We start from the raw sequence: 14206 nt of genomic DNA, 5'->3' as shown, positions 1-14206 counted from the left end.
GTTACCTAAAGAGACTGGCCAGGGTGGGGTCCCCTCCGTGCTGACCCACCCTAATCAAATGGTTGCTGCTCAGAGATTTTAGTCACAGTGTCACAGGGCAGAGATTTTGGGGAGAAACAAGGTGGCTTTCTGCCACAAGCACGCTGGCGGGTCTTGTACACCGCAGTGGGTTTTCTAGCATTCTGTCGTGTCTGCATTTTGAGGCTGGGCCTGTGTGATATCTTCACTTGAAATAGGCTTTACTCTTTCACTTCGCTGTCCAAAATAGGCATTTGCTAAATTGACTGCTTTTACTCAAATCCAAGACAAGTCCCCCTCCCCAGTATTCAGTGTGTGTGGGGGGGGGAGCCCCTCATCTTAGATTTGAGTACAGGGTGTAGGGAGGGCTGCAGCTCTGACTCTGGCCTGGGGCCTGGAGTCAGAGCTGTAGCTACTGCCCCCCCCACCTGTCTCCTGCAGCCTCTGCTCCCTCCCCCTCTACCCCCCAAGCCCACACTGTTGCCACAACTTCCCATTGCAGCTCCTGTTCTGGCTAGGGCCCTGCTCTGGCCTGGAGAGCAGGACACGTGTAGCTTTGGCCCCTGCCCAGCCATGCAGCAGTGGTGACAGTGGCGGTAACTCTGGGGCTGGGGCATCTGCTGCTGCTGCAACTGCTGTTGTGTGTCTGGGTGGGAGCTAGGCGAGTGGCAGGGGCAGAGGTGCCAGGTGGTATAGGTGGTGTGGGACACTAGGCAGCAGGGGGGATGAGGTGGGGAGGGAAAGTGGCAAAGGGCAGGTGGCAGGGGACTTGCCTCCCTGCCGCCTGCCCCATTGCCGCTGCTTGCCTTGCTGTAGCGGTAGTGGGGACGGTTACTTAGGATGACCCTTCAATAATTAGATTCTGTGCATGGAAAATTATAACACATTTGATATATTTTCCAGGTTTATAATCTAATTATTGAGGGAGTCCTTTTAAATTTGAAGTTGGCTTGGATTTGGTTAAACACGGTAGGAATGATCTGACCGTGCATACATATAGGGACCTACCTAAATGGCGAGACAAAGGGATTTTTGCAGGCCGCTCACAGTGTGCAGAGCCAGCGTAGCGTTTTTTTCATGGCAAGCCCCCCTACCTCCCTTGCAGCTGATTGACCAAGGGGCCCCAGTAATCCCACCCCTTGCTGCTGATTGGCTGAGAGGCCTATCACTCATCTTCAGGCTGCAGCATTGCATCTGGCTTCTTAAACCCTTTCTTGTTAATGATTGGCGCCTTCACTGAGTCCGTGTCACTAGCTCTCTCGCAAACCACGTGCTCTGTGGCTGCAGGGATTGCTGTACTTTCTTTGTACTCCAGTTAGCTTTTCTTTTTGGGGGTCAGTTTGGCCCAAAATGATGGGAAATGCCAGTTTTTGCTGTGATGGTGGAAACTGCCTTCAAAATCATGAAACCATACACTGTGTGATATCTTCTTTAATTACATGGTAGCATATTTTTTCCCCGAGCTTCCCAGCTTCTTCACTTTTAACTGCATCCTCTACCTCTACCTGGTACTTCTATGGATGAACTTTGCCTCCCTGTACCAGTGTTGGTAGCTTGTTTCTGTCCACCTAGTTTCTTTGTCTCTGGTACCAGTAGACATCTTTCTGTCTTGCGAGGCAATAACATTACCCCGGTTGAAACCTCAATTCACTGAACATAATCCTTGCTTGAAAGATATAGTGAAGCTGGAGTGACCTCTCCAGGGCACACAAGCCTGGGTAGTGTATATGGAGCTTTGCATTCATAGTGAGTAGCTTCATCTTCTTCCCCCCTTATTCCCCAAGGGAAATTATTGAGAGCACAAGAGAATGTGGTAGTGACTTATATCATCTCATAAATGACTTTAGAACAAAGGAAAGGAAATGCTTTTTCACTTGGGGTGTATGCAGCTCTGGGAGTCCATTGTCAGCCGTATTCCAACTGTAGTCTGGAATTTCCTGTTACAAGAGGTCACTGAATCAAATACTGTTGCCTGAATCAAATATTGTTGCCATATTTAAAGGGATAGTACTGACATAGAAATCATACCTGTTTCTAAAATAATTTTATCTACTTAAAATTCAAAAGAAATTACGAGGGGACTTTTATTTATGATTTTATTTTGTGTATTCGATGGCATTTTGAGTATAGTCATTCTGTTTCCTCTCTTGTTTGGGTTTTTCTAAGTGATCCCATTTCTATGATCTTCTAACTTGAGCGCATAATAATGGAAATCTTTGCCTTTGATGCTTGTAATCTAGTCATAATGCTTGCAAAGAGTTAAAAACCTTTCAGTTGCTAAGTTTGAGATTAGTAGTATTCAGGTTTTCTAAGTCGTATCATTTTTCGCACTACAATTTCTTTCCTATCCCAGTTCTCAAAACTGCCACTTTCTCATTCAGATGACTCTGAAAATCTTAATGCAGTGGCCATATGAAATGAGTTATGATTCTGTAATGGAAACTACACCAAAAGTCCCCATTTCTAAATTATCTGTACATTGAGACATCCTTGCGCGTGATCTATTGTTTGTCTTATAGATTTTTCACTCTGCGACAGGGACTCCATTTGTTTTGTGTATTGTAGTTTTTGGGTCTGAAATATTTCTGAATATTTTTGGCTAAATCCTTGTTGACCTCTAAGTTTAATCCTATTCCACCCTACTGGAGTCCTTGAAAAACTGTTTGTGTCAACTTTTTTAGCATGTCTACATGTTAAGTCTGGGACAGGGGTGGGCAAAATGTGGTCCATCAGGCCATTCTATCTAGCCCACCGTGCCCCTAAAAAAAATTTAGAAAATTTAATATTTAGCTGCCCCTGGCTGCCTGTCATGCAGCCCTTGGTGGCTTGCCAAAACTCAGTAAGTGGCCCTCTGCCCGAAATAATTGCCTGCCCCGTCTAGCAGAACTCACTCCTCTTTTGTGTCATTGGTTTTCTAGGGACTTGAGCAAAAGTGGAATAGGGATCACACTTAAGTGTCTTCGAGATGAAACAGGATTTGGGCCTTCATACTTGGAAATAATACTGCCTCTGCATATTTGCAGTATCATTTCTTTCTTTTCCTCTTTCCTTATTTTTATGAAATTAAACACATCTGCCTTCATAGAATAGCTATTTCTTAAGATTTCATCTGTTCCTTCTCGTATTTATTCCTCAGCTGAAGTTGCCTTCTTTGGTGACATTGCAGTTCCCGTGGCCATTCATCTTGAGGTCGCAAAACTGCTTAGGTCATATATTAAAGAATAGAGAGCAAAAACCAGTACAGTTGGACAAAACAGTTACCCTTGTTCTCATGCCGAAATTTTTTTGTAATAAAGAACGAGATGGGAAATGCATAAAATATAGGAGCAGAGCTGTTTCTGAGTAGAATTTTGGTAGCACATTTCCCAAAAAAACACTCGTAGCCCTTTGAAGAATAAGTTTTTTCTCAGTGGTGGTTGAGTAACATTTCCAGTAGTTTGATTCTTTATGTTGAAGTATGTGCCTGTTCATCTTCTGTTGTTGATTTAATATGATGGGTGTTGCAGCGCCTTTGACTTCCTTCATTCTTGCCTATAATGCCATGTGAGATAAGAGTTTGTAAGTAGTTGTGCTAGAGATCTACGTGGTTAAAATGAAATGGTGTCAGGAGATAAAAAATACCACCATTTTAAACTTATGGTTGACGTATTTAGCTTGCTCAGTAATGAGCAGAAGTTATTACCATATGTGACCAGTTGTGTATCAGCACATACCTAGTGGACAGATACCCAAATCATAACTACGATCCCATATCTGGCATCTGTATCAAGAGGCTCAATAGAGGTTAGGGGCTGAATGATGCACAGGAACTGAACAATTCCTAGAATATTCCTTCCAGATCTACACTGCGGGACGTTGGAGTAACAATGTGGAAAAAATGTTTGCTGGTGCTTTTAATGTAGTTCTGTGGATAAACAGAGAATCTGAGTCGGCTAAAGGAAGTCACACGAGTCCTTTTGTAGGAGATAGTTTAAATAAATTGTTACACTTAGCAATTATATAGCACTTCACATCTCCAAAGTACTTCACAAATGTTAATTACCAGTGAGGTTGGGATTCATATTTCCATTTTATGATGGAGAAACTACAGTGCTGAGAGAGTGAGTGACTCGAACCTGGTCATGTGGAACATCATTGGGAACATTTGGAAGAGAATTTGGGATTTTGTGTTGAATTCACCAGACTGCCTCCACATCTGTCCACATAGAATTTATTACCATTGTACGAAATTACCCTATCAGTCAAATTAATTGAGCCAGAAATGAGTGACAGAAAATCTTTCTTTCAGTATAATTAAAGCAGCAAGCTTCAGATAAAAACAACAACATAAACAGAACTTGAGTTTTGGCATCTGCTTTTCTAATGTCATTTTTTGTTTGTTGCATTGTAGAAAGGGGAAATGGAGACTGGGCCACATGAAAGAAAGCACATTATCAAAAAGTAAGTCAAAACTGCACCATTTCCTGACATAAAATAGCTGTTTATATAGCAAAGAAGGGGTGTGTATAGCCATTACATTTAGATTGACCTAACTAGGGTGATGTTGATTGAAATGCCCATCTGTGCAGGCATTAAGGGGGCTTTAAATTGCCCCTAAAATGGTGGATCTGCTGTAAGTTAGTTCCCCTGTGGAGGTGAACTAATTGAGATCTGGAACAGATCAAGCTGATCTAGATATACATTCAGAGGACAGCCCTAGGGCTGGGCAAGCCCACCCATTCGTCCCAGCCCTGGGGCTTTGCTTTTCCTACCTCTCACTCCATAACCCTGACTGGGTTGATTTTTAGCCCCCTGACTCTCCCGCCTTGGATGAACAGTCCTCCCACCCCCCAGACCTGCCAGCCAACTCGGATCCTGCCAGTCCTCACCACCCCTTCCCCCTGCCACAAACCCTCCCTGCAGACCCACTAGCCAATAGGTGCCAACTTGTTTTTTGCCAGGGGGCGCTTTTTTTGGTTTTTTTGCAGTCCCAAAAGAGGCCGTATAGTACTTCAACCTAGCTTACCCAACATGGCTCATGGGTCCTGAGTACCCACTAATTTTTCTTGGTGGGTGCTTGAGCTGTAGAGCACCCATGGAGTCAGTGCCTATGCACTAGCCGCACACCCTGGTCCTAGGTGCCCCTCCCTCCACCTTGACTTGTTTCTACCAGTTTCCCCATGCAGCTTCTGGAAGCAGCTAACATTTGTCCATGTGACTCATGGTCTATGTTCACGCGATTTAAAGCAAGCCATGTGTGAACGTAGACTGGGTGCAGAGAATGGCTGTATGCACCCAAGGCTAATGTTTTTCATGTGTATTTCACTGGGAGTGTGGGGAATAGCAGATTCAGTTCCTGAGTTATATTGGATCATATGGTTTTGGGTCATGTTCAGTGTTAGTGTTAGGGCAGACCCACTTCCCCTTTGAAGGTATCATTTGTGCAGCTTACATCCATATTCTGCGGAGGAGAGAGCTGCCACCGAGGGTATTATTTTTCCCACTGTCATCTGCCACAGCAGAATGCAACTTCTTTGATGGCTTTTCATCCCACTGTACCCATGCATAAAATGACTCAGAGTGCCTTATGCTTGTATGTCACTGAAAGTCCCTTGTTGAATAGATTTACAATGTAGAATATGTTGAATGTTTTTCCTTTAGCCTAATAGTCCTGTTTTGATGTATAAACATGAAGGTGTTTTTCATTTGCAGTGGCAAGCCTTACAGTTGGTCTTCATGTATATGATTCATTTGTATTAGTCATTATCCAATAATAGACATTTGTTTTAAACTGTCCGTCTTTGAAAAATTGTTAATAGATAGTGTAAAAACATGCTATAATCTGATGAAGAGTCATGATTGTAGTTTAAAAAAAAAAAAAAAAAAAAAATCCTCATTTACTCATTTGAATGTAGTTTCAGATCAGCTAGAAACTGGATTTATTAAAAGATTGGATGAGGTTTAGTGTATTGCTGAGTCAATTTTAAAATACCGCTACCGTATCAGGATAGAGCTCATTTTACTTTAACTGTAATGGAATGACTGTGTTTCTGCCACATGGGTTTTGAAATGATTGATGATCGCAGCATGTCAAACGGCTTTTGGATGTTGTACTAAATGTATACTCTTTCTGTTTATTAATATGAAAAACATCCTAGTGAATACTGAGTTTTTTTTAATCTTTGAAAAATTAAATAATAATTTTACAAAATTACTCCTTCACTGAAAAGGATGTTTTCAGTCATTAAATGTGAGCCAAGCGCATGCCATTCCTCCACCATTACACATTCTACACTAATTTAATACTTTGGGAAGATCAAGGGTTTGACAAGGTACCATTTCAAAGATGTGATTCACTTATCAATGTGACTCAGAGCAGCCTTGCTGTAAAATTAATTAAACGATTCAGCAGGCTGTGTAGCCTAGATCCTTGTAATATCCCTTGTAGACTGACACGAGAGATCATATAAATCAAAGATAGATAAGTAGTTGGCCAGTGCAGAAATTCTTTCATTTAGTTGGTCCAGTCTAACTTTAAAATGCCAAGCAACAAAATCTCCAGTTCTTCTCCTGGCCGACCACCATTGTCTAATACATTTGACAGGCTCACTTCTTTTCCATTGGTATTTAGCATAAACTTTCCATTTAACCATCCATTATTTCTAGATATATCTTCTAGTGCCATCCTAAACTACATTAAATGAATCCCCTTGCTCTTTGGTATTTTCACCCATTAGATAGCTGAAAATGATGTCCCTGTTAAGGCATAGCTTAGGAAACCTTTATACGTTTTTTGGCCATGTAAATTAGCCCAGAGGAGCTCTGTGCTGCTGTGGCTCAACTGCAACTGATACCCAGCCCAACTTGTTTAAGCTTATGTACCTCACCTGCAGTCACTTCATACTGGGAGAGAGAGACCACAAACTCTGGCAGCAGGTGCAGACTTTTTCCTTCACCTTTTCTGCTCAGCTCCTTCTTTCTGCTTAAATAATGTAGCCATAGAGCTTAGCAGGATCCCTCCTTGGTTATACACTGTTGCATTCGGTTGTAGATTCTAGCCTGTTCCTAAAAAGTTAGGCCAGGCCCATGGTACATGTTCATTTAATGTCACAATGGGATTGAATCCTTGATCCCAACAATCATGCCTCCTGCCACGCCACATGTTCATGTCAGGACACTCAATTTTGGGATCAGGGATCAGATCCCAGTTGTGTCATTATTACTTGTCAGTGCAGGGGGATCCTAGGACCACAATCCCGGACTCCCCCTACACTGCTAAGATGAAAGCCAGGCGTGTGCAGCGTAGCGTGAACTGCTGGAGGCCTGGGCCTGAGAATGACGATCAGTGATTGTTGATTACAGGCTGTGGTGGGGACCCTGTCACATGTTCAGTTTAAGGTGTGATGGAAAGTAGCCACAAAAATACTACACCTATTTTGTGGGATAATTTTGTGACTGGTTTCCTGTTTTGCTATACCATTAATTGGCTGAGCCTGTGGCCAGGTTACTGTTTAAAATGTGGTTAACAGGTTAATCACTATTTAAATATAACTTTTGCTAGGGTCCTTCGTTGACAGACATCCTCCTCTTATATGGATTGATCATTGAGTTCCTAAATATATTAATTTGAGAAAATAACTTCCTTCCTTTCCGGGACTGTTCTGCCTAGAATGGAAATGCTTGCAGCATCCAAGTACTAGCAGCAACATAAGCATTAAAGGCTTTTACAGTATCAGGCCATTGCAGACATGAATGGCCAGTGACCAGGATAAACAGGGTACCAAAGATGTAGTATGTTATTGCCATAATGGATCACTGGGTGATTAGACAGTCTTTTTACAGGATGGAGTACTACATCCCTTTGTTGAGCAGCTTCAACTTCCTGCAGAGGCTGAGCTGGTCATGACTGGAACTGTTGGAAATGAACAGCTCGTGGCTTTGTGTCAGGCATTGATTTGAAAAATAAAATGTCATGTGAAATCAAAGCTCCAAAAATGTGCTTACTAGCAGAAATGTGCATAATCTTTTAAAATGCCCTGTCACGTGGAGGAGGTTACCATGTGATTTATTGCATCAGGCAGGCTTCTTCACGAGGACCATGAGTGATGTAGCCAGTGAGGTGACTTTCAACGCCGTCTGTAATATCCTGCTGGGTTTTGGGGATGGGCGTGTTGGACATGGCTTCAACCTTAACACAAAGGGATTATACCCTCTCACACCCTATTCGTTGCCCTTATTAGTGCCACATTTTCCCACTTGGCATATCCCTGGGTTTGTTATCAGAGACTGCAGGCCCATTGCTGATTTCTAGAGAAGTGTCCTGACTGTAATTATAACCTCATCTAAATAGGCTGCTGCATAATAATAGTAAGGTTGTAACATCTCATCCATCAATCTTTGAAAGGTGGCTGGAGCCCTTATAACCCAAATATCTTTGTGTAGAAGTGGAAAAAGCCTGTTGGGGTAGCAAAGACTGATGATTTTTTCACAGGAGTCAGGGAAGGCTGCCAAGAACTGGCAATGAGCTGAAGTAGGAGATGGCATTGACCTACCTGAAAACTTTATATGGTCAGAGTCCCCACAAGCTTTGGTGTAAGAATCACTGGGCTACGCTTGGGGCTTTAGGTTCCTTGATCACTCTGGATCTTGGACTTGTCCGTCTCTCTGAGCTAGTATCATCTTCATTGTTTTAAGACTTGATAGGACTTCTAAATAGGTTTGGTCCCTAGTTCACTGTGAATGTGGGGTCCCACCAGTGGGCTCTGCCCTGGTATTGGGAGAACATATCCTTATAGGATTTCAAGAGGTTAGCCCTTGGTCTGCACTGATTAGCTCCTCTCTGTCAATAACTTTAGGCTCTGGAGATCCGAGTTCACAGCACTTTTTATCTTCCTTGAGGTGAATAAATAAGATAGTACCTCCAGGTGATCTGCAGTTTTCTGTGGGATATGAAATTAGTTCCCTAGTTTGTAGACTTCTGAAAATACGGCAACCTGAGAGAATACTTAAAATTGTTACTCTTTGACTACTGAGGTTGTGGTATTTTATATGGAAACAATTTTGGAATGCAGGTATCATAGTCTATGAGCATTAAGAGAAATATGTGTCCTTGCCAAGTGGGGTGCAGTGGGGACTAAAGCAATTTTATCAGGGCTTGGTCCCAGTCATTGTGGCTGCTAGGCTGCTTTTCCTTCATTGGGTACGAAACAAAAGTGAACAGAGGGCACTTCTGCATGTGCTCTGGGCATGGGGAGGGTGGTGCTTTAATTCAAGGGGCTCCAAGAGCTGCTTTAAGTAAAACGCTACCACCCTTATAAATGGTGGCAGGAGCGCTTGAACTAAAGCTTGTTCAATGGGCTTTAGTTCAAGTGCCCCTGCTGCCATTTTTAAGAGCTGGTATGCTGCGCGAGATGCAGGAGGCTGCTGGAGCCCGGCAGGTGTCACCCTCCAGCAGACTATCAAGTCTGCTCCGACATGCTGGAATTCCAGACTCTCTGCTCGTGCATAAGCACCCCATACTGTGTTTGAGAGATGATTCACCAGGCTTTCCTGGGTATAACTTTAACCATATGGTCAATTGTGGGGATCTAGTGAGCCAGTTTGGGGAGTTCTTGTTATGTGGATTTAGGCACCAAGAGTTGGTATCATGCCTTCTTGATTTGATGCTCTCTCTCCACCCCATGCCTTAATACATTTTCCAGCTCAGATTGGGGAAACTGATTGTTTCCTTAAAGAGACATGAACTTGTCATTGGTAGCCAACACTAAGGCACCCCCAAAGCATCTGTTGCCCACATTATGAACTTCCATAATGTTGAAAGTGTTGCTGAAACCTAAGATGAGAACGGTACATGGGGTGTCCCTTTCCTGGTCACTGGGAGTGGGACCGAATGATGGGAGGCTCACTTGTTCTGGTTGCATATGCATACAGACATGTACACACAAGCACATGTGCCCTTCTTTTGTAGAATTCCCCTCTGACACTAAACAGAGGTCCATAGTTCTTTGTAAAGGGAGGGGTTTTCCAAAAGATTCTGCTAATTGTGGCAAGGGCCAGTTTTGTTCAATATCTTCGTCAACAAACTGGAAGATGGGATGGATTGCACCCTCAGCTGCTGTTGTGGGCGGTGGGGGTCATGGGTATAGGTTTGTGGAGAGGTGTGGGTGTGTCTGTGGGGGTGGATAGGGGTGTGGGCATGGGGTAAAGGGAGCATGTGGGGGTGTGTGCACATATGTGAGGTGGGAGTGTAGGGCTTGTGGAGGGCTATATGGGGGAGGGTGGGTTGGATGTGTGAGGGAGTGTGGGGGTCTGTGTATGGCAGTGTGACGGGGATGTGGGTGCATGTGTGTGACTCGCTCTATGAACACACATACTCACACCCTCCCTCATTGTGCATGTGCATGCACACATGCGCACACACACAGAGAGTCTCTCCCTCCCTCTTTGCTCTCTCTGTCTTTCTCTCCCCCTCCCTCATTGCAGATACCCGCACACCTCCTTCTGGTCCTGGACCTGGGGTACCCACATGGTCTCCATGCTCCCACAGTCCAGCAATGCAGCTGGGGGTCACGTGGTGATGGAACAGCCAGTGGGTGGGCAGGGAAACAGTGAAAGCTTGTAGTTGGGGGTGGGGGAGTGAGGGGGCTGGGAGCTGGAGGCTGGGGCTGGAGCCGGGGCCAGGCTGGCCTTGGTAGTGAGTCCTGCTGGTTTCCCTTGGGTCCTATTGCCCCTGTGGGCATCTCTGACAGGCAGCCAGGAGAAGGTAAATATTAATTTTCTAAATTTTTTGGGGGACCCTGCGGGCTGGATAGAATGGCCTGGTGGGCCAAATTTGGCCTGCAGCCCATATTCTGCCCACCCCTGTGCCAGATGGTCTTAGGTAAAGAGGTACTGTGGAGTAGGAGCTTCTCAGTGCCAGTACAGATTCTTTTGCCTCTTTTTGTGACCTTGGGATAACCACTTAGGCAGCTGACAGACATGGAAGAAAAAAAAAACACGCTTTACCGGAAAAGGAATCACATCAGTTTGATCCAGCTCCCCAGTGTCTGTATGGATTGGATGCTTCAGCAGGGCTTTTTGGCGCTTTTTATCTAATATCTAATTCAATCAGCTATTAGATAAAAGTGCCAAAGAAGTCCTGCTGAAGCATGCCATCTATACAGATGTTGGGATAGCCGGGTCAGAATAATGTGCCTGTGCCCAGGTGCACCGAGCTGAAATAAAGCGCTATTTTTGGTGGGGGGGATGGTCACGTCTGTAAGCAGCCTTAATATTTTTGTGCTTCGGTTTCCCATTCTGTAAAAGGTGGGTAATAGCTCCTTACAGGGTGTTTACAAGAGCATATCATTCTTTGTATGGTGCTTTGAAAGTATAAAATGGCTAAGTGGCTTCACTGGAAAGCCCCCTCCTTACACATTTAAGAGAGAAGTTGTTTCATAGGACTGTTGCTGCTTTTTTCTGTGATGACTGGAGGAGGTGGATGCTGAGGAAGCATTGTTGAGCAAAAAGAAGTTTTTCCAAAAACTGAAGAAATGCTTTTATTTTAACATCTTCACCTTTTTCTAATGACATCCATTACTATATATGGCGTTGAGGTGAATGACCTGCAAGCAAGTCAGTGGTTCTGGGCTCATGTGAAATAGCCGATATCATTACTATCCATGGTTTAGAGCAGTGTGCTATTCAACTAGAAACTCTTCATTTGACAGCACAGTTGTCTTGGTGTACTTAAAGTTAATGGTAAAACCACAAACCTGTTTTTTAATGAGTACTTTTAATTTTCATCAGACATGAAAGTACCTCTAACTACTTTCTGCTCTGCAAAGAAAATGAATGATAGACTAAGTTTAGTTTTCAAATTTCCATTCTATCAGAGCTTTAAGCAAAATGCATGGTCAGTTGATGGATCTAATCTAATCTCGACACCAGCCTATGTGTCCTGAGTCATTGTACTAGACAGTGGGGGATTCTGTGTGTCCTTTTCAGGAGGATTTATCCTGCATCAGGTGATAAAAGCTGCTTCCCAGTAGTACTGCTGAGTCACTGCACTGCACTTTATTGGATAAATGCAGGGGTGTTAGACTTGCCTGGGGCCCCAGGCTGGATCTGGACCACGGGGCACCTCGTGAGCTGGATTCAGCCTGGGGCATGAGGGCAGCTGCTGTGTCCACCACAGTGGCAGCAGATGTGGCAGCTGTGAGGTGTCTGGAAATGGTAGTGGTGGCAGCAAGTGGTCTGATGGCTCACAACCATGATCAGTGAATGGGAGCAAAGGTCCCCAGATGCCACAGTCTCGGGAGGCAAAAATATTTCTGAGTCATTTAGAGTTGAAGGCTGTGGATGGTTCAGTCACTGATGGTCCTCTCCAAGATGTTCAGTACTTCTCCTAAGCAAGGCAACAATTCAGGTTTGTTGGGTTTTTTTTCCCAGCACAGACCCAAGATGGTACTTCAGTACTAAATTGAAAACAGCACAGAAATGGAGTCCATAAAACCAAATGAGATCACAAATGGATACCAATATATTCTAGTCCATCAGGTGTTAATCACTGTTTGAGATCTGCCTTCTGTCTAGGACAGCAGTATCTAAGATAGGGCCTGTGAGCTGGAACCGGCCTGCAGAGCCTTATTGTTTGGCCTGCGGTGCTGCCTGTGCAGCCCGTCTGGTGTGTGCTGCATGCCCAGATGGGGCTGGTCTGGGGCATGTGCTTTATCTAGTGCCCAGGGCTGGTCTTGGGGGCATATTGTACCTGGTGCACAGGGCTGGTCTCGGGTACGCAGCGCATGCAGTGCCCACTCCAGACCAGCCTTTGGCCTTGTGCACTGAATCAGGCACAGTCTTTGGGCCCAGTTTGGCCTGCAAGCTGCCTTGCGCCTCTCATTCAGCCCATGGGACTTGATGAATTTGATACGTGTGGTCTAGGGGAATTAGATGCATCTCCCAAGAGTCTGTCTATATATAAATTAAATCTTTAATTCTGGAGGCCAGATCATAGGGGATGATAGCTCACTCATGTCAGAAATTTTAATTTTTAAATTTCAATTACTGTAATTGAAATGGTGGTCTGAAAGCTTTTGAAGTTGGAACAGGCAATGATGCACAAAACATAAAATGAAGATGATAATGATTATGACAAAAGGTTATAGAAAATAAAAAAACCCTACTTTTCTGCAGTGAAGCCAGGTTCAACTAGTTTTAATAGAATATTTGTGTTTAAATAACCTAGATTCTTTGAAAATCTTAAACCCTGTTTTAAATTAGTTCCTGACACTTGCCTTGGGTTCCAGGAACATGATTTAAGTTAGCCTTAAGAAATTGTGGACACAAAAATCAGACTCATATGTAATGCGGAAAATGGGGGTAGAGAGAAGATATGCTCTGCATGAGGTCTCACAGCAAATGTGCAGAAGGAGCAGGCAATAGACCTCAAGAATACTGCCTTTCCATCACATGCTTTTATGCATGGTGTCTGCATTCAAGTTGTAGCATACGTATCTAAAAATGTTTATATTGTATATTCAAAAAATGTTCTAGGAAAACAGCAGTTCATCCTTACAATCCCCAAATCGCAGTTTCAGGCTATGGGGTGGTTACAGGGGGAATAATTTTCAGTGTTTTATAGTTCCATTTATTTGATTTCTAAGTTGTACAAGTGTGAGTGTAGTTGAACAAACAATTCTATTAAGCACTTATGCAACCTATTTAACCCAGGCAAGCAAGCACTTTAGGATCTAAAAAATAACAACAACGTCATGGCACTTGAGTTTTTACCCATTTTTCTGAGCACCGTTGACTTTCTTTTGTGCACTCATGTTATGATCAGGAGAGAGCAAATGCTTTCATGAGTGTAAAATTGCTACTTTCAAGCCTGTATTTATTCTGTGAACTTGAAAAACAAGGATATTTTTAATTTAAATTTAGTCTTTCAAATTTCACCTTCTCTTCTTAGTTTTGAATAGACAAGTCCTCTTTTGGGGTGGGGGTGGTGGTGTATGCTGGTGTTTGTAGAAAGACATGTTGGGCTTGATCTTGCTATTGAGAAATGTGAAGGATACTGGGTTAGAAGAAATGGATAAGATCACTCCAGATCAGTGGTTCTCAAACTTTTTGGCCTCAAGACACTGGACTTGAGACACCCTTCCTAAGTGTGAATTGAGTGACACCCAGTTGCAAAAACTAACACATTTCAGTGCTTGCCTCCTTGCAGAGA

The 14206-nt window shown here is 43.6% G+C and overlaps 1 long non-coding RNA gene across 1 annotated transcript in view; it reads left to right on the top strand.

Annotated features, from left to right (window-relative positions):
• The window catches only part of LOC109315830, a 99873-nt gene that overhangs the window by 46623 nt on the left and 39044 nt on the right, over positions 1-14206 (top strand). The window contains exon 3 of the long non-coding RNA XR_002102623.1: positions 4409-4458. This is a non-coding gene — a long non-coding RNA (uncharacterized LOC109315830). The remainder of the gene's footprint in view (positions 1-4408; positions 4459-14206) is intronic.

Source organism: Crocodylus porosus, unplaced genomic scaffold (assembly GCF_001723895.1).
Source record: "Crocodylus porosus isolate Cpor-Errol unplaced genomic scaffold, CroPor_comp1, whole genome shotgun sequence".
Classification (NCBI taxonomy): domain Eukaryota; kingdom Metazoa; phylum Chordata; order Crocodylia; family Crocodylidae; genus Crocodylus; species Crocodylus porosus.
Note: the sequence above shows the minus strand (reverse complement) of the source record. Positions and strands in the feature narration are given on the sequence as shown.